General features: G+C 38.6%; 1 protein-coding gene across 1 annotated transcript in view; it reads left to right on the top strand.

The window, feature by feature from the left end:
• The first annotated feature begins 8994 nt into the window (after positions 1-8994).
• Positions 8995-18940, top strand: part of LOC113029358 (cadherin-12-like) — a 102964-nt gene continuing 93018 nt past the window's right edge. The window contains exon 1 of the mRNA XM_026180189.2: positions 8995-9477. The gene's annotated coding sequence lies outside the window, so the exon portion shown is untranslated. The remainder of the gene's footprint in view (positions 9478-18940) is intronic.

The raw sequence follows: 18940 nt of genomic DNA, 5'->3' as shown, positions 1-18940 counted from the left end.
TTGTGTATAATTTTATATTATTGTTAATAATAAATTAATTAAAGCAACAAAACAACCTGAAGAGCCGGTTCAGAGCCGAAAGAGCCGGTTCTCTAAAACGAGCCGGAAATCCCATCACTACTCGCTACTACCTGCTCTTTTTCCTACTGCACACATCTTGCAATATAAGCACCACTGAAGTTGTATTATATGTAGTGTTTAATATATGTACATTTATAAAATACTGTTTAATGTAAATTTTACATGTAAATAAGAATAACTTACATTGTAATATAATATATACAGTTAATGTGTCATTCACAGGCACTAATTTGTTTTTATAAAAATGCTGTGAATAACAGATTGTTTTGTAAGTGCGCTACCATATAAAACCTTTTTTCACTTTTGTCTGGCGTTTCAAAGAAAATAGTTCTTTCTGTAACCATGGGAAAACAAATCTATTGATGGATCATGAAAAAAAAAAAAAAAAAGATCAGTTGCACGGAAAACTTTCTTCTAGTCTGTAACTGATGAGTGAAAATATTACAAATAATGTTTTGCAGCTCCCCAATCCAAAGTTTATTAATAAAAAATCTATTCATTTTTGACACCACTTCTTTTCTCCTCCCCATATGTTATTCACTTCTTTCTCTTTTCCTATATTTGTTCATTAGCAGAGTTCCTCCCTGAGCTTTGAACACTGTTGAGCTGACAGATTCTGGCCTTCCTGACAGAAAGCAATTAGTGAGCGTAAGGTTGAACAGCTTGAGGCCTAAGGCTGCCAAAACTACTCTTTGCCTGCTCCTGTTGAAAGAAGCTATTTGATCATGTAGCTGTGCTCACCATAAGTTAAGTCCAATAATGACTGGACCCCTTACCAGGCAGGCTGGACCTGTTCATGACAGGTCAGAAAGAAGTATGTGTCGAAATACTGTAAAGATGACAACCGATCTTTAACCACTCAAGTTGTTGTGCAGTGCCACATAATAAGCTCCCAGCAGAGACTGCAAGTATTCACAGCAGAACCAATTTATTTTGTCTACTTCAGATGTAGTGTGCATGTGTGTTTTTTGGATTTGTCTAAATGAGAAAATGCATGCAGATTAAAATCTCCAAGTCTCTAATAGCATTCATGCAAGAATGGCGGTATTTGTCCTATACACGCCTGTTGACATTGAAGACTGTTTTGTGATTTCCGCTTCCAACGACACATAAACTGCACAACATCTAAAAACTTGATTTCCTTTGGTACAAAGAGAAAATTAAAAATGCCCTTGCATATAAGGAGATCACACACTATTGCCTGAAACAGCCTGATTCCACTATCCAAAGCTTCTTTCCTTCTTGCTATGATGCACAAATGTGCGTCAGAGAAGAAAAGCACTATGAACCATGAATTATCCAAAGTCCATATCAAATGACAGTCTGCTATTAGCTTACACATTCAGAGGCAACAGTAAGTCCCAGCAGAGCCTCTGGTAGAGATTACAGAAAGAAATGTGGTGGCATTTATAGCAAGCACCCAATTCATTTGTAACTATTTTTTCTTATGTAAATTATATAACCAAGAAATATCCTTTCTTTGAATCTACCAAAAAAAAACAAATAAATAAATAAAATGCTGACCTCTATAAACTATAACTCTAGTATCCAATTGGCCAATTGACTATTTTAAAGCAGAACTTACTATTCTGTGTTATTTGATAAATTTGTAAAAGAAAAAAATCATTTTAGGACAATTTTAACACAATTTTACGGTCACAAGAAGCGGCTCAATATAAAGCACAGCAGCAGCTGGCAGATTCAGTCGCTAAAACAACTAGCTGCAGACAATCTGGTGTGTTTACGAGTTGCACTAATGAAATACAGCAGGTGATACAAGTTTATGAAGTTTATGTATTTATTCCCAGAATTTTAGGGTCCCTTATTATTCATGGTGAAAAGAGTTCCTGAAGGAGAAGGAAGTCATTTGCTTGTATTTGCACCGTCATTTTTAAATAATCTAGCTCCTGCTCTCTTTATCTGCCCTATGTGTGTGTGTCTGTGTGTGTTCAGCCAAACCAGTCCAACTAAATATTAATTTAAGCCCCACTTGCCAAGTGTGGTGGATGCAGCAGAGCTGTAACAGAATCATTCTGGCTTTAATGACACAGTGCCAAGTGAATTAGACTGACAGCAATTTATTGACCCAATTTTGAAACAGAATTGCTGGAATCATCATCTTCAGTGACAAATTAGGCTCTGTATGGTAACTGCCACACAGCTACCTTGTATGTTCATAATATCCGAGCTGCTCGAGAATCATGTGCAGGGGCTCATTATTTTCTATGTTTTATTTTTTATTTACTCTTTTTTTGTAATGAATAAATAAGTGGGACGCTGGTGGCCTATTAGACGGAAAGGCACATGTAGTTGTAGCATCTTTGGTCATTTGGGAAACTTTGCAGCGTATCTCCCTCCTCCTCTTCCTATATTAATGTTTTCTTTAAGTGATCCAATAATTTCAAGAAAGAAAAAATACTTAAGTGACAGCAAAGAAAATTGAACTACATATAATATTTTCAATTCATTTGATTTACTCGACTATACTTTTTAAAGTTCCTCTCGTGCTTACTAGAAAAGAAGTCTATTTAAACAAAACAACAGGGAACAGTATAATAGCAATTGATCTGCACTGTGAATCAGCTGCTGAAGTTCAAAACGCGGGTAAAAATAAAGCAGTAGATCCTCTTTTTTTTTTTTTTAACTATTCAGGTAAATAGTCATTTTGGTGGAAAACCATAACAACCATAAACAAAAGAGTTACTAATATTTGTACCTTTCCATTATCTCTTGAAACTAGCTCCATGTTAGACAAACATGCTAATTCAGTTTGTATTTACAGATGGTTTCACAATCTGACAGGCTAAACGTCAAATTTGCTTTACGGACTTTTAAACATTTCTTTAATAGACCACCAAGAGCAAAAGAAATGTCGACATTGTGTTAAATATGACTAACATTTTATCATTACAATCAACCCTAGCCAGAAGGGGCCATGCACAGTGGAATACAGATCATACAGCATTTTAATTATTTGAATATAATTATAATATTAAACTTACAACTGAAAACAATGGTCATACTTAATTTAAAGTGCTACCTTTAATTTCTCTCCTAATGACACCAGTTTTAAATCGCCTACAGCAAAATCATCCACCTGATGTTTTCGATGCAGGTCAAATAATTTCTGTCAGATACATGAGTACCCTTTGCAATTCACAATACTTTGGCAATTACAGTGAATTAGCTGTGATTTGTTAGAAAATACAATATCACCAGTTAAGGGGAAAAGGGGTTTGTTGGGAGAGATGACAAATTCAGTTTAAACACATCTGTTGATTGGCCACACAGTGGGAATTCAGGGAATAATAACTGTGACGGCAGTGGGAGAGAGCTGGGATGAAGGGATCTAAAATCCAGGAAAGCCGTTTCCCTGGCACCGTTCTTCCCTCAGAGATTACATGTCTCTCGTTTTCATCATAACATCCAAGTTGGCTTGTGACCATTAATAGGACAGACCTCAGTACTTTTCCCCACTGCAACAGGCCAGGCACACAGACCGCATCAGAGGAACTGTGTCATCTACACAGCACTGACTTACAAATGCAAAACATGACATCACAGTGCAAGCTTACTGAGAGATGTTTAAGTATATCACTTCTTTTCAAATGCGAAAACAACATAGAATTCTTTTCACAGCACTAAGCTTGAAGTACAATTATGTAGTCTGGGAGAAATACTTAAATGCTCTCAATAGGCTTAAGCATGAGGCTGCGGGCTGCATTCAGGTGGACAGCGTGGAAACGTAATATACTGTCGCTGCAGAGCACAATTCAGAGCCTGCAGTGAGTTGAGGCAGTTTCTGCACCACAGCCCTGCTGGCTGTTCAAATCATCCTCGTTCACTCGCTCAATATACCTCCACCTCTGCAGGCTGGAGCCTATATACTGCCCGCCTCATCTCTCCACAGTATTTAATGTGTTCCTTCCTTCCCACTCTTAGTTCAAACCTTTGCCAAACGCTTGCCTGACAACATATCCCGCAGCTTTTGCAGCAGACAAGTAATATGGGCTCATTCTGCAGCAGCCTGTGGCACTGACAGGAGTGGGCTTGTGTCTGCCAGAGCTGATTACTTGCCAAGATTGCTGATCAAATTGTCAAATCACCCAAACTTTCAGACAGTTTTCACTCCCACCTAGTAAAATGTGACCCGGTTTTATTTGCAGGGCAATTTCTGTAATATCTGTGCTTTGCAGACAAAGACTGATGCGACTCCAAATCAAAATTTATGGGTTTTTCTCTCATACAACTCGTACTATTCTTCTAGGAAACGAGTTCCAGTTCCAGTGTATTAAATCCCGGTCCATAATAATTTGTCTTGTATTATTACCTTTTATCTTCTTCTAGAGGAGGAAAAACATCAGGGAAACACGTGCCGGCCTCACTCAAATAAGCGTTTTTAATCTCTTTCATTAAGTTGGCATTAGAGCTTTGAGAAACTGATTAGATGCCTCATTCCTAGTGGCTGCACTGATTGTTGTTAATGGCAACCTGTATTGCAGGGGCATTGTCAGACCCTGGCTCACTCTGTTCAAGCAACTTTCTGAAACACATGGCTGTTTTAATTAGGTCTCCATTCAGATCAATGCAGCATTGCTACTGTGATCAGTATTCAGTATTTGAGTTTTCCTTAAAAACTCCCCTCACTTTCCTTCTGGTCTTGATTGTGAAGAGCCTGCTTTATATGAAGAGCTTTAATGAAAGATTATTCCGCTGTGATTTCACACTGTGGATGTGGATCTCAGAACCAAATGCAACTCCAAAAGGCAAAGAGATGAAAAAAAAATGCTTTCAAATTGGTTCACTAGAATGTAGACTGCCTTGTCTAGGTATGAAATGTTTTCTTAATAAAACCTATATTATAAGGTATACTGCATTATTGTCATAAATAGCTTCTCACTGGAATATATATTAAACTAACTAATCATTGTTTCTTTGTAAGGGAGAATGTCACAGCCTATGAGCAAAGATGGAGCCTGGATCAAGTATTCTGTCTACACAGAACATATCACAGGTAAATAAAAAACAGGTTATTTAGGTTCAGTTTTATTGATGCACTACAGAAATCCGTATCTACACATGTGCTGTGCTGAGGATAAAGCCTGCCTCTCTCCTACTAGTAAATACAGTGAGTCAGAGTGGGGGAGGCAGACAAAGGCTCCAGATGCCCACTTCTGGGCTAGACCTCCCTCAGGACAGGCTCGCCTCTTCTTCGGCTTCATGATCCGGCAAGAAGCAGACTGGTGTTTCCATTAGCTTAGCCTCTAATAACAACTACACCTGGGTCCTTGTTGTCCTGCAACAAATCCCTCTCTATGTGACCCTCTTCATCCTAGTCACGCTCCAGGAAAATGAAGTACAAATGAATCTAAATATTTTGTAAGTAATATGGACAAATTTCTACAAAAAAAAAAGAAAAAGATTACTGAAAATATCTGAAATATCACCCTGCCTTTGTTTATACACCACATTGTTAATCTATGAGCTTTTAAATAAAAACATTATAATATGAAACATCAGACCTGGTGGCCAAAGAAAAGTTCATGAATAAATCTCATGCCCTTAACTGCCCACTATAGCTACACCATCATTTAATATTTGTAAAGAATAAATCAATATAATAAGTTATCAATCCCTGAGCACAAAACTAAATGGTTTTTAAGCACATTTTGCCATTTATAGGAGCTTTACAAATTTAACTTTATTTGAATGGCACAAGTTCATGTCTGGTTTTGGTTTCCATTAGGTTCACAAAGGAACCAAATTTCACTATTAAAATCTCCTTTTTTAAATATAACTACGTCTTTATTTGTGTTGAATGCAAGGCGGGGCTTTCTGCCACATCTTCTTTGAATATTTAAAAATGTTTAATTGCCATAGCAGTACTGAAAACTGCTTTTCTATTAAATTGTTGTGGTCTAAATAGCCCAAACCTGGTCAAAAGGAGTTCTAACTTCTATCAGAGATGTTTTCTTTAAATTGGTCATTCTTTTTAATGTTTCAATTTTTACATCGCTTGTATATTTTTTCTGAACTTTATTTATCCTCTTCTTCCCCTTTAGGTATATTTAACTCATATACATAAACATGTATCTACTCATGTGAAACACAATAAGAAAATCTAGAGAAATAAAATTCCTATTTAACAACATTAAATCAGTGTTTGTATGGTCTTTCTATTCTGATTCTGATTTCTTGTATATCTACAGCATAATGGAATGTTGAAACCTTATTCATCATAATATATTGAACGTCTATTCAGTAAGAATGTATCATCACATTCAGTTACTTTTTTTTTATGACACCAATGGATTTATCTCTTCCTCTGTCTTATGCATGCTTCCGTGGGACACTTTTGTGTCCCACACAGCAGTCTGAAATGCCCTGATTGACGCCTGACTCCAAGCATCCGTTCAGCCTCTTGCTTTGCAAAGCTTGTGCCAAGAGGATTAAAAATGGAGTTCTCTAGGGCCATGCCATGCCATCTGGACAGAGTTGATCTGGGAGCAGGGTTGTCAGCCAGGAGTGCTGAGTGCAAAAATACTACATAACTATATTCAAACACAGCCTTTAGCCTTTTAGAAAGACATTAAGAAACACATTTTTTCTGTGACTGTTCTGTGCATTCAGGAAGTAATACAAAATATGGTCAAAAGGAAGACAACGACTTTGTTGTCATTTATTATTACTATTTTTATTTATTTATTTTACTTTCTTCTGCCTAGTTTGATATTGCCACCTATTGTATAAAAACAATGAAATGAAATTGAAACAGGATGACTGACTAATTACGGTTAACAGGGGAGTCTTGATGTAAAGCACTGTTTTGCACTTTGAAGGCAATTACTTTCTCTAAAATAAGGCTAAACTACAGACAGGTGACACATTATATGAAAACCCATCAATGTGTCTAAGTTGAGATATGTTTTGTTTTAATGTGACTTAGAATTTATTCTACCCGTGGGTATCTTAAAGGGGGCGATCTTAATCCTGTATTTTCAGAAGGTATTTGTATATGCTGAAAAAATCTTTGTTTTTCTGAAATTAAAAGCACAGACTTTTAGAGTTTGTAATAAAAAAAAAATGCAATGAAATGGGCAGAAAAGGAAATATAGTTTTACCATGAGTCCTGTCTCTCTTTAAGACATTTAAAATGAAATATTGAGAGGACTAAATGCTAATGCCTCAATAACCTTTTTCCATAGAGTGATGTGTGTCACCTTTGATTCTCCCACCATATCTCGGTCTAACTTTAAAGGTTAAAGTGAGCCGTTGCTCTTCAATATGCCTGAGAGAGGCAAGATGACATCTGCGCTCTGCGTGGCCAAGAAAGCCAAGCATAAGTGCATTAAAAACATGCACACATGAAAATAAGAGAATTTAGGTCACCGTCAGTGACAACTGTTATACTTCAGAGGCATCTGTGAAGTTTTGATGTTTAGATGATGTAATTCTTTTTCTTTGGCGATATCTGTTGGGAATAGAAGCGGGAGATGTTGGGGTTCTTTATTAGCTTTTTCTCTTTGAGTGGTTATGGCTATTAGCAGTAACCAGCTGATGCCTCCTTTTCTGACTGGATTCCCTCACCTTATTTTCACTGCGGGCATTCCCTGTACCGCTGTATATTATCGCTTTTTTTGAAAGGTGGCATCCACATAAAGACATATTTCACAACTTCGTCCACAATCTACCCCTGAAGATGCACATATTTACACTGATGCATAGTATAAACTTATACTGATTAGCTTACCCAGTACAAGCTCTGGGGTAGCCTACTAGCTCAGACATGAAAATGGAGACCTCCACAATGGTGCTTTGTTCTACAAAGCTTAACATGTTGCCATGGCATTACATTTACTAGTCATATATGATCAGGGTCTGGTGGTGCAAAGAAAAGAAAAACAAATTTAGTTAATAGAGCCCAATAGTTCTGTCAACTCATTGCTTTAATTTTGTAGTTTTTATTTCATTGCAACACTTTACTGAACTACAAGGTCTACTATACTTTACAGTGATATACTGAGCCACTTAATGCCATCTAATAGTTGCAGCTTTTACTCAATTTCCTGATTTTGACATGCTTGTTTTATATAGAGATTTACCATTTGATTTTTGAATGAATGAATGAATGAAAGGCTTTATTGGCCACATGCAGGTTGCCCCGCAGTGGAGCATTAACATGCACTGTCCTAAATAAATTAAATTAAATTAAAATTAAATAAAATTTTTCCATACACTGCAAAAACCAGCTTGATGGATTTGCAGAAGGCTACATCATTGCTATGTATGAACAACGCTAGATTTCATGTGCAAAAACGATAATAATGAAGACTTTCTTTTCACCTCTTAAAATGAATCATCAAATGCAGTTTTGGTGATTTGGCAAATTTCAGTTTTAGCTTGTGAGTTTATTTACACTACACCTCCATCTGGCTGGTTCAGCTGCCACTCAGTCCAGGATAATGGCCCTACCCAACACTATACTCTTCAAAGCACTGCCCAACAGTCCCAACAACTTCAGAAAACCAAACACACAGATCTACGTGAATCTTCTTTTTAAAGAAATGATTAACTCGCTTCTGTTAGCAAATACAAATAAGTCATCTAATTTCAGTTGAACTTTAAATGCTCAACATCCACATGAGCTCTGGACAAAGGAAGCATCTCCAACCGTCTTTCTGATTAGAATATCCCCAGGGACCACAGCATGCATCATTGCCTCTGTGTGTGTGTGTGTGTGTGTGTGTGTGTGTGCGTGTGTCATTGGGAGTTTTGGGGGTGGGGTGCTTACTGGTCGGTTTAATCTGCTTGATGATGAAGATCTCCGGTACTCAGGGGACCTGATGGGGAGGGTAAAGGGTTTTGAAGAGAGGTGTTGCTCTACTGTCTTGCACCAATGCAATCACGACCGTTGCTCGCCACTGAAGCCAGCAGCGCTCACAAACGCTCTCCCTGTCTCTTTCCCTCGCTCTCTCACTCCTCCACACACTTCCTCTCTCACTCTCCGATACACGCACACACAGACTCGCACACTAGCTAACTTCACTGCTCACTGACTCGTTCGCCCTCCCTCAGTCGTCACCTTGTAACGGTACGGACACACTCGGCTTTGCTACAGCTCCTGTGTAATTCTCCAGCTATTCCAAAGCTGCTGTCTCAGTGCCTCGCGTAGCGCGTTCACTCATAAGCATCTGTTCTGATCTAGCGTGGGCTCAAAGTGTACACAGAGAGCGGGATAATGAAAGAAAGGCACCAAGGAGGAAGGCAGGGTGAGAGAGGGAATTAAAAGGAAGAGAAGGATAGAGCTTGCTCTTGCATAAAGGTGGGAGGACAGTTTGATTCAGTGAGAATTTGGATTAAGCTGGCTACGACTCCGCTCTAAAGTTACCACTAAAGGTAAGTGCATCTTCTCCTTGAGATATTTTCACTCTGCCTCTATGCATTTCACATCCTAGTTTTCGCCTCCATCTAATTTAAACTGATTTCCAGCAACTCTGCAGCTACTTGGTTTAGTTGAGACTCGTTTTACAGCTTGTTGACAGAGCTTCACAGAATAGACGGAGCTTTATTCGATTAAGTCACTGTCATCGTTTCTTTGAGACACACAGTTGAGACTCTTCTTTGCAAAAGCTAGTTAAGTGGGATGAAATTTGGATCGGCAGTGCCCTTGACAGTGTTGTAATGCCGTTTAACTCTGACGACGGCAGACATTTAGTTGTCTGCCTCTTGGACTCTGTCACGTCTCCCAGAATTAAATGAGAATTCAGTGAGTGTCAATTAGTCACATGTCAGGGAACGCTTCACTCTAAATGTGCTAACCCCATTTGTAGGTCTCCGTTATTTCAGCTCGTCTACATACAAAAGACTGTGAAGCTTTTCAACTCTGTGTACTGGAGGGTGCTCAACACTGATTAACACACCATGGTGTGTCAAGTGGCTTTGGCAAGTTTTCCTTGCGACTTCAAAATACCAACCCCCCCCCCCAAAAAAAAAAAGAAAAAAAAGAAAAACATGAACATGACCATGCTTTCCTTCTTAAAAAATCAAACTATGGTAAAATATTTAAATCAATAGCTTCAAATTAGCACTAATATCAACGTTTTTAGCTGAGAGTAAGAGCACGCAAGGTCTGATGGCTCAATCACAGGCTTGAGATTATTCTTTTTGTTTGAATAGTGTATATCTGCAACATCATTAGTTGGTAAGGCCATTCTTGTGGTGTGGAAAGGGATTAGGGAGAACAATCTAAGAGGATATCAGATAGGCTTGACAGAATCTGATTTGCTGAGAAACATGGGATCGCAGATGCAACCTTGCCCCCATTTTGCATAACAGATGCTTATTTGGATGAGCTAGAAGGGAAATCTTAGGCCACAAAATATGGAAATGTACCCTTCAGCAATGCTGAGACATTTGCATTAAATATATACATCTGATCATTACATCGGCAATTCCGCTGTGATTTGTAATTGCATCAAATTTGCATTTCTCAGACGAGATCATGCAGTGGACAGACACAGACACAATGGACTTACCGGACTTCTGAAGCAATGTGCGTCATTTTTATTGCAGCAGGAGTAATTAAGATCGCAAACTTCCCAATCTCTCTGTGTAACATCATTTCAGTCTAAAGCGATACCTTTTGAATTCAAGCACAGCTTTTCAAAGTCAATCCCATCTTTACTTACAGATTAGATTAAAAAAAAAAGTCTCTTGCCTTCCTCTACTTTAAGCACGTCTAATGTAACTCACTTTAGTGTCAGAGGAGCTGAGTCTTCTTATCAGCATTCAGCTGAAAACACCTGCTTTGGAATAATCAAATTACGCTCCAAGGAGTCCACTTCCAGAGGAAAAAGAGGAGCTGGACCCTCTGAGTACACAGAGGCTACTGTGCAGAAAATGAGCATTCAGGGCATGCAGCCACCAACCACTCAGGTATTATAACTGCATTAGAGGGGATAAATGAAGAGGCATGCAGTATACTTATGGTATATTAAGTGATGACAGTGATATCTGCTGACTCGGGTGCATATTAGGACAATTATTTTAGCCACTTTGGAGACAGCGTGAGGTGGAAGGAAACACTTTCCAAACGACAGGCAATCTATAGGAAATAAATGAACAACTTTTTTTTAAGAATAAAACAATGTCAGGTTTGCATATTTTGTTTTAGATTTTCAGCATTGCCCTGCATAAGTGAAATTTGTCTGCAACGGGAATAAGCGGCATCCTTGCAGATTTCAGATCCCCACACTGCCTTCTATTTACATGGATGTAATCAGGTCTCAATGACCAACAAAATTATGATGAGCATGTCTTGTTTTTTAACTACCTCTTCTAATCACAACAACTGACAATTATGTTTGATTACTTCTTGGGATTTAGAATTAATTTAGCTCAAGGCACTATGAAAAAAGATATTAGCACTTTGTTCTATTTGTTGTAAATGTAAATGTGGAATGTCCAGAGTAATGCATATGATTAGTTTCCTAAATGCCCTGATAGATGGGTGACAAATGAAAGGACATCAAGTGACTTAGTAAGCCTCACTCTGATTTGTTTTATTCACCAAGTCTTTGTAACTCGAAAGGAGGCATGGGACAGCAACTTTTGAACATGTATTCTTTAATTTAGAGTTTTGATGACAACATTTGTTATCGTCTGCATTAAGTGCACTGAGTGGTCTAAATATTGCACAGGTGTTTAGTACTGCTGAGATCTGGTGTCTATGAGGAGGGTAGCGTAAGAGCCACAACCCAAACCTTTCACTGACTTTTCATTCTCTGTGAACAAGAGCATCTTCATCCTGGTGCTCTGAGTCCTGACTGCTCACATCAGGGTAGACATGTTTCAGTACAGAACAAAGGTGACCACTCAGAACAACTCTGTATTGATTTGCTAACTCTAAAGAGATAAAGTGGATCCAAACCACACCAGCAAAATACCTCTAACTACTCACTCTAAGGGTCAGTCATTCAGGTTTTTCCTTTAATTTGTCAGCTGTCCGTATGAGACCATGAGCCCAGGAAAATGTAAAGCCAAGCAGCTCCTGATGCCTTTCTCTGCACTGTGTCCATGTAAATTTAATGGCAACCCTGAGTGCTTTGTGGTAAATTACAGCATTAGGTCTACAAAGCTGTCATCATACGTTAGGATCCACTGCTCTGTTTGATTAGGGCTGAGCTGTTATTTATGGAGAGTCTGCAGCCTTTACCGTAAGCAGAACTACGGTGATCAGTCATACAGATATGCTACCTATCACTGCATTTTGAAGTAAGTGTCCATCAAGAGCCTTGGGCTTAAACAGAATCAATACTTGAGATTATTTGAAGTCCCCAGACTCTCTTTACCTTGGGCTCTTCAATCTCCGCCCTCACTCAACGGACTCATTTTGACATCATTCCACTCTAAATGAGGTGTGTCCGAGTGTGTGTGTGTTTGTGTGACAATAAAGTGTCTGTGTTCATTTCTGTAGCACCCCAAGATGTAATAAGCCATCTGTCAGAAACTTGCCTCCATCGATTAAAGCATCTGAATGCTAATCAGACAGTGGATTCAGTTGTTCTGTCTGCAGTCCTTATTGTACTTGCATAAATGCGCTTTGTGTAAGGCAGTGATTTCTTGCCCTCATCCACCCACACCCCCTCCCGCAAGCCGCTCTCAACTAAGAACCCTGCAGACCTCTAAGACCAGGCTCTCATCAGCAAGAGTCCTAAACATCTCAAATTAAAGTCTTGCAGTGATGGATGACTCTCAATCTCTAGGAGATATTGCGCACGCTTCTACTCTGAATGATGGGCAACTCCTCTTCACTCTACTTAGTAATTATTTATATGGATTTGTCTCTGCTCGTTTGTCAGTTTTTGAGACGTGTCGTTTCTTCCTCTCTGTGGTATTAATACCCAGCAGAGGTAAAACCTCACAGTTTCTGCAGCCGTCTGATGCTGGTGTTTCTTCTTTAATATATATTCTTTTCTCCTTCTGGAAGGAAAACGAATATAACCTTCCCTGTGGTATACGCTTGTTGTCTGAAGCAATGGTGAAAACAGAAGTAGGAAGGATGCAGTTACCTGACGATACAATTTATAGAGGACACAACTGTTTTGCCCTACGAAAATACAAAACAGTGAGCTCAGTGTGGTGTTCTGTGTGAGATAAAAGGTGAGGCAGGTCCTCCGAGACTCAACTGTGCCGAGTTTCAACATTGATTATTACTCATATCTGAGCACTGCTGTGGCTTATCTTAAAATGCCCACAGTTGGAAGCATCAAGGAAAATGACAACAGTTTTTTATTCCTTCTTCATTGACATTATTAAGCTGCTTTTCCACATCCTTTAAGAGTTTCACCTAAATGCCTCTGATTTTTTAAGTATTCCCTTTGAAGATATTTCAAGGAAAGTGGGGTCACATCATTGTCTCTCCTTTTGTTCGATTGCTTTATGAACTTTCTTTCATAAATGATTTTAACATTGCAGTGCAAAGTCTTTAAATATCCCAAAGAGGCCCCTGGGCCTTTGCGTCTTTGAATGTATTTGTGCCATCCCTTTGAGAAATCCACCACAGATTCTCAGCCAACAGTGGGCAGAAACAGTTGGGGTTATAAAAATCACCAGAGGCAAAGCACAGGCACAAGTACAAGCAGATGATTGAGGGTGTTTTTGTGCCAATGCTTTTACGCCACCATTTATAAAAGTTGTTCTTTGTTGTGTCTCCATATTCGAAGAGCACTGAATAACTGGTTGCATTGTTTTCAGTCTTGGTCAGACAGGCAATTAGCAGGTTATATATGTAATCTCCATCCTCTGCATTTGTGATGAAATACTTTCGATCTGACAAACATTTAATCACCGGGAGTCGTCCAAACAATAAACAGTCATCTCTGGCTGGACTTGACTTTATAACCTTAAACACAACCTCGCTCGCCCCAGGGGGGGACGTGGGAAAGATTTCCTGTCACACAGGTGAATGACTATTAGTTTACTGACCCTAGAGGTAGAGGGAGATTGTAATGATTTTTAGAGAGGGTGCTGGGGGGCCTTTCATTATAGGGGCTGAACAGGGCTGTGGAAGTCCTGCAGGAAAGAGGAAGGCAGATATGGAATACTCTATTCTGGTGAACTGATTAAATCTCGCAGATGACTGCAACCCCTTGGCTTTAACGGGTCAATAAAATTATCGCAAGTTTATTTTCATTTGAGTTCGGCTCTTCAGGAAACACTGGGAATCGTTTCTATGTTGGCAATCCGTCACTTAATCCGTCGGTGATGATAAGATGAGCACTGAGATACAAATACAGTGACATCCCCAGGCCAGACAAAAAATAAAACGTGATACAGAGTTGAAAGGCACACACGCCACAGAGGGCTCTTACAAAGTGTGGGACTTTTCCCCTACAGAACATCCTGAAGCAGGCATTAGTATTTTAAAGGCCCGTGATCCCAAGCCAAGTCAAGCCATTGGCTTTAGCTTCAATAACGCCAAAGATGGAGTGCTCAAAGCTGAGGTAATGAAAGCATAAGAGATGAGCCAAGGAAGTCGAGGGACCTCCTAGCCATCTGCAACCATTACGAACCCGGCTGTAAGAGGATATGGAGAGAAAGAATATAGTCTGCTGGTGCACCTGAAGCAGTGGAAAACTGAATGACTGCATCACATTTAAACACTACTAAGCTGAGCATTAGCAAAAAAAATAACAAGAGTGATGAGTTTTGATTAGCATAGATTTTAAAATGGCAGGGTTTTCACAGGCTACCACCAAAGTTGGCAACTAGGGGCATTAACATTTATTCATGTATGTATTGCTTTATTTATTTTATTCATTTGGTTGCAGTTTTGGTCACAACTTGTAAAAGGATTTAAAACAATACAAAACCTGATGGTATGTTGGGTTATTTTTAATTGCCACTTTTCATTCAATTAGCATCACCATTTTATCAGTCATACACATTTAGCTCGAAAACATATTTGTCTCACTTTAATGCTCATTACTTAGTATAGTATATAATGAGGCTACATGGTCAATCTTATTAATGCTAAATACAAGCTTAATTTTGATTTAAGGAGATGAATGTGTTGTTGTCTGGTTCAGTATATATTATCGGCAATGCCTCCTTTTTCAGTTTTCAAGAAAACTTTGCAATTAATTAATTCATTCTTCTACTACATGCTGCATAAAATTGTTACTTTATTAATTATAACTCTTTTGTATTTAATTAAAATGAAATTAGCTCCTTCAATGACAATATCCAAGTGCAGCAAACACTACTTTTTCATGAAGTACCCTCAGCAAATACATTTTGTTTAAAACACCTGAAGAAGCTAATCATCCGGAAAGTAGACTTCAGTAATGCAGCTGGTGAAGCCGAAGTGTTTTATACTCCGTTTCCCATGTCCAGCAATACTATCACAGTATCAATTTCATAAGTCTTTGACACTGGAGAATATTGCATAGATATTTCTAAGATCTTCCAAACTACAGGTGAGCCACAAACTAAAAGAACAAAAAGGGCATATAAACACAGTTGTATGATTTATAATATCTGAGGTGTAATTTCAGTCCTGTGTGCATAAAACGGCTGGTGTAGGTGTTCAAGGTGATTTGATAAAATTACCCATGGAAGTTGCTCCCGCTGGTATCTCCTCCTCTTATCATTATTGTGGTAGAAAGGAAAATTACATCATAACTTACTGAAGTAGAACAGGGGCTGAGCTAGCACAGTTGCAGGCTGCTGTTTGATATGGGCGCTAACCACAAAAATCACTTGAATTATCACTCATTCATGTTATCACAGTATTGGTACATCCTAGAGTCAGGCTGTTAGGCCTGTCAACCATTGCTGATGGAGGTTGCACTCAGTGTCTGCAGAAACATGACATGAAACTTTGTAGAGTTTTTGTTGTTGGTTTTTTAGGATTAATTAAAACTGGTGGGTTTTGGAATTAAAGACACACTTTCTAGAGTTTTGTGCAGCACATAAAGATGCTGATGTTAGCAAAAGTTGGCTTTTTGAATGGGACCAAAAACATGCATTTTAGGCAATCTTTGATTAATTAGCTGCAGAAAAAAGAAAGTTAGTAAACTTTCATATTAAACAACTGACGACACTGTAATTTAGGAGGTGTTGTTCAAATTAGCCTACTACGAGATTTCAGCCAAATCAAAAACCTTTGGAGGAAAAGAATTAAGACTCTGAAGTGTCGTCTTTGATCACGTCTTGAGGACAAAGAAGCTGTTTCTATCGTATTCGTTCGTGCTTATCTTCCAGTAAATGCCTCTGTGAAAAAAGTCCCTGAGATAGGCAAACATTGTTGTCTGCTTTTTAGTTTACTATTGAGAAGAGCGCCAATCCAATCTGAAATTACCCATTCATTCCCAACACACTTAAATCACTGTGACTCTTAAGGACATGTCTTTTTTGTATACAGGGTTTTTGACTTAACAGCTTGCCATTTCAAACAGGTTTGCCTCTTATGTCTTATATAAACCATGAACTTGGGGAGTGATAAAGCGTTGCACTTCTTCCATTAAATAGAATAAGAAATCATCCTGACAGACCCTAGATCTTGGCCTGGGTTAGTCTTCTTATGAGCGAGACTTCCTCAAGGTCAGCATGATGGTACTTTTCTTTGGTGTGTGCAAGCACCTGTGATGAATAGGACACAGTGTATGCGGGAAAAGGATGTGAGGGATGAAGATTCACGAGGGTTAATGTATTGTGTTTACCTGTAAATAGAGGCCACGGGTTTCAAAGACGTGACAAAGAACTTTTTTTTTGAGAGAGCGTGCCCTGATATGTCCCAGTCTTTATAAACTGTTAATGTCACTACACGGACAGGCACAAATCACCAGCTATTAAAACCAACAGTTTGTCAAGTTAGTTACCAATTCAAAGATTATCTCTGTGTAACTAACTATGCTTTCTTTTTATTCCCTTTTTATTCCCTTGAAAGATTTCTAATAATGTTACGGTTAAGGTCCAAAAAGGAGCACAACAAATCAAAAAAAGATTGTAATAGTTTGATTCAGTACTTAAAAATGTTAAGAAGAAGCGTGAGTCATTGTTAAAGTTGAAAAGCTTTCAAAGTAATTTCATGCTAAACTTGGAAGTTAAAAGCAGTGTGACACTGAGGTGACCTACATCAAAAGTGCTGATTGGAATACTTGAGATTAGCATGGAAAGTCCCTCTCTACAATCAATATATTATGCCAAAAGAATTTGACAGGTTTATGTCACAATGTCTCATCTGGAAATAACCCATTGAACACGGTGAAATGGTCAGAGGAACAAGACAGTTTCTTTGTGTTTACGGGATGTATTTTTTCTGAAAGTGTGTTGAGTACACTAGAAAAAAAAAAAGAAAATAAATAAAAAGCACTACTGAAATATTACCTATTACACAAAGGCGGCCTTTCAACCGGGGATGGAAATATGCTTATTGTGTGCTTCAAAGAAAAGAGAACTGTATCTGAAAATGAGAGGATCTGAATACTGAGTGTGGATTTTAACAGTCAAATACAATTGTCAGTGCAACAGACAGTTCAAGACAGGTTGCCTTGATCTGGCTGGTCAAAACTAGTGTCAGGTCCATGCAAAACATCTTGGCTACAATATCACAGGGTTCTTAATGCTGAACGAACACGCTGTCTTGCAGTTTACTTACAAAATCTACTTACACTGTAAGTAGGGCTGCCACGATTAGTTGACTAGTCGCGATTACGTCGACTATCAAAATCGTCGATGACTGATTTAATAGTCGACGCGTCGTTTGAAGCTTTGTAAGATCACAAAAGACGCAGGAATAAGTAGTAGGATTTAAGAGCGTAATAACGGACTGAAACAGAAGATGGCAGCACTGCATGTACAAGGATGCCAGCTGCCGTTAAACCCAGAAGAAGAAGAAGCTGTGTCCCAGAATTCATAGCGCTGCCCAGCTCAGTTTCCAACAATGGCGGCAGCTAGTTAGTTTTAATGTTACTCTTATTATTCTTTCTGGGTCACAAAATAAACGTTTAACATATTTTCAGGTGAGAATGTAGCTGTGTAAACCTCAAATATCTGCTCAGTTTATCAGGACACCACATATTTTCAAAAGCGCTCCGACGTTTTCGGTGACGTCTGTTACCCACTAGCTCGATAGCTAGCCGGGGGCAAGGCTCACTAGAGCCCATGAGAACACCGGACTCCCGGCAAATCGTTTTCAAACCCACCGCCGTCTTACGCTACTCAGGTTAAACATATATAAGTCACTTAGATAACTTAAAAATGTTATTGTTTGGCTTTTTTTTTGTATTTTATTTGTTCCTGAGTAAATCGGTTTGGCTGAGATTATAGTTATAGTTTTTATACAGCTGAACAAACGTCAAGGAGACAGCTGATTATCAGAAGTGTGAGATGCTGGAGAATTTACTCCGGTGTCCTGTTAGATTTTAGATAGCAAGGAGTTTCTTAAACTTCACCGAAACAATCTGTAAATTTCATTAAAATTTAATAAACTATCATCTTGTCTTTATTTTTAGTTAGCACATACCTTAAACACTTAAAGCTGTAAGCTAATGATAGTTATATAAGAGCAGATGCTGCTGGTGCAATAAGCTGTACGCTGTACGTCCAATGGATGCATGATCTGATTAGTCGACTAATCGCAAAAATAATTGGTGACTAGTCGACTATCAAAATAATTGTTTGTGGCAGCCCTAACTGTAAGGACATTATTTTGTGGTTTACTGCTCTGTCCGATGTAAATAAAACAAGTAATTACCTGAATCTATATGAACATGCTATTAAAGCAGGTTATCAGTGGTCGCTGTTTAAATAGCATGGGTGGCTTTTTCCAATTCTAACTACCCTCAAAGTGGAA

This window comes from Astatotilapia calliptera, chromosome 9 (genome assembly GCF_964374335.1).
Source record: "Astatotilapia calliptera chromosome 9, fAstCal68.1, whole genome shotgun sequence".
Classification (NCBI taxonomy): Eukaryota; Metazoa; Chordata; class Actinopteri; order Cichliformes; family Cichlidae; genus Astatotilapia; species Astatotilapia calliptera.
Note: the sequence above shows the minus strand (reverse complement) of the source record. Positions and strands in the feature narration are given on the sequence as shown.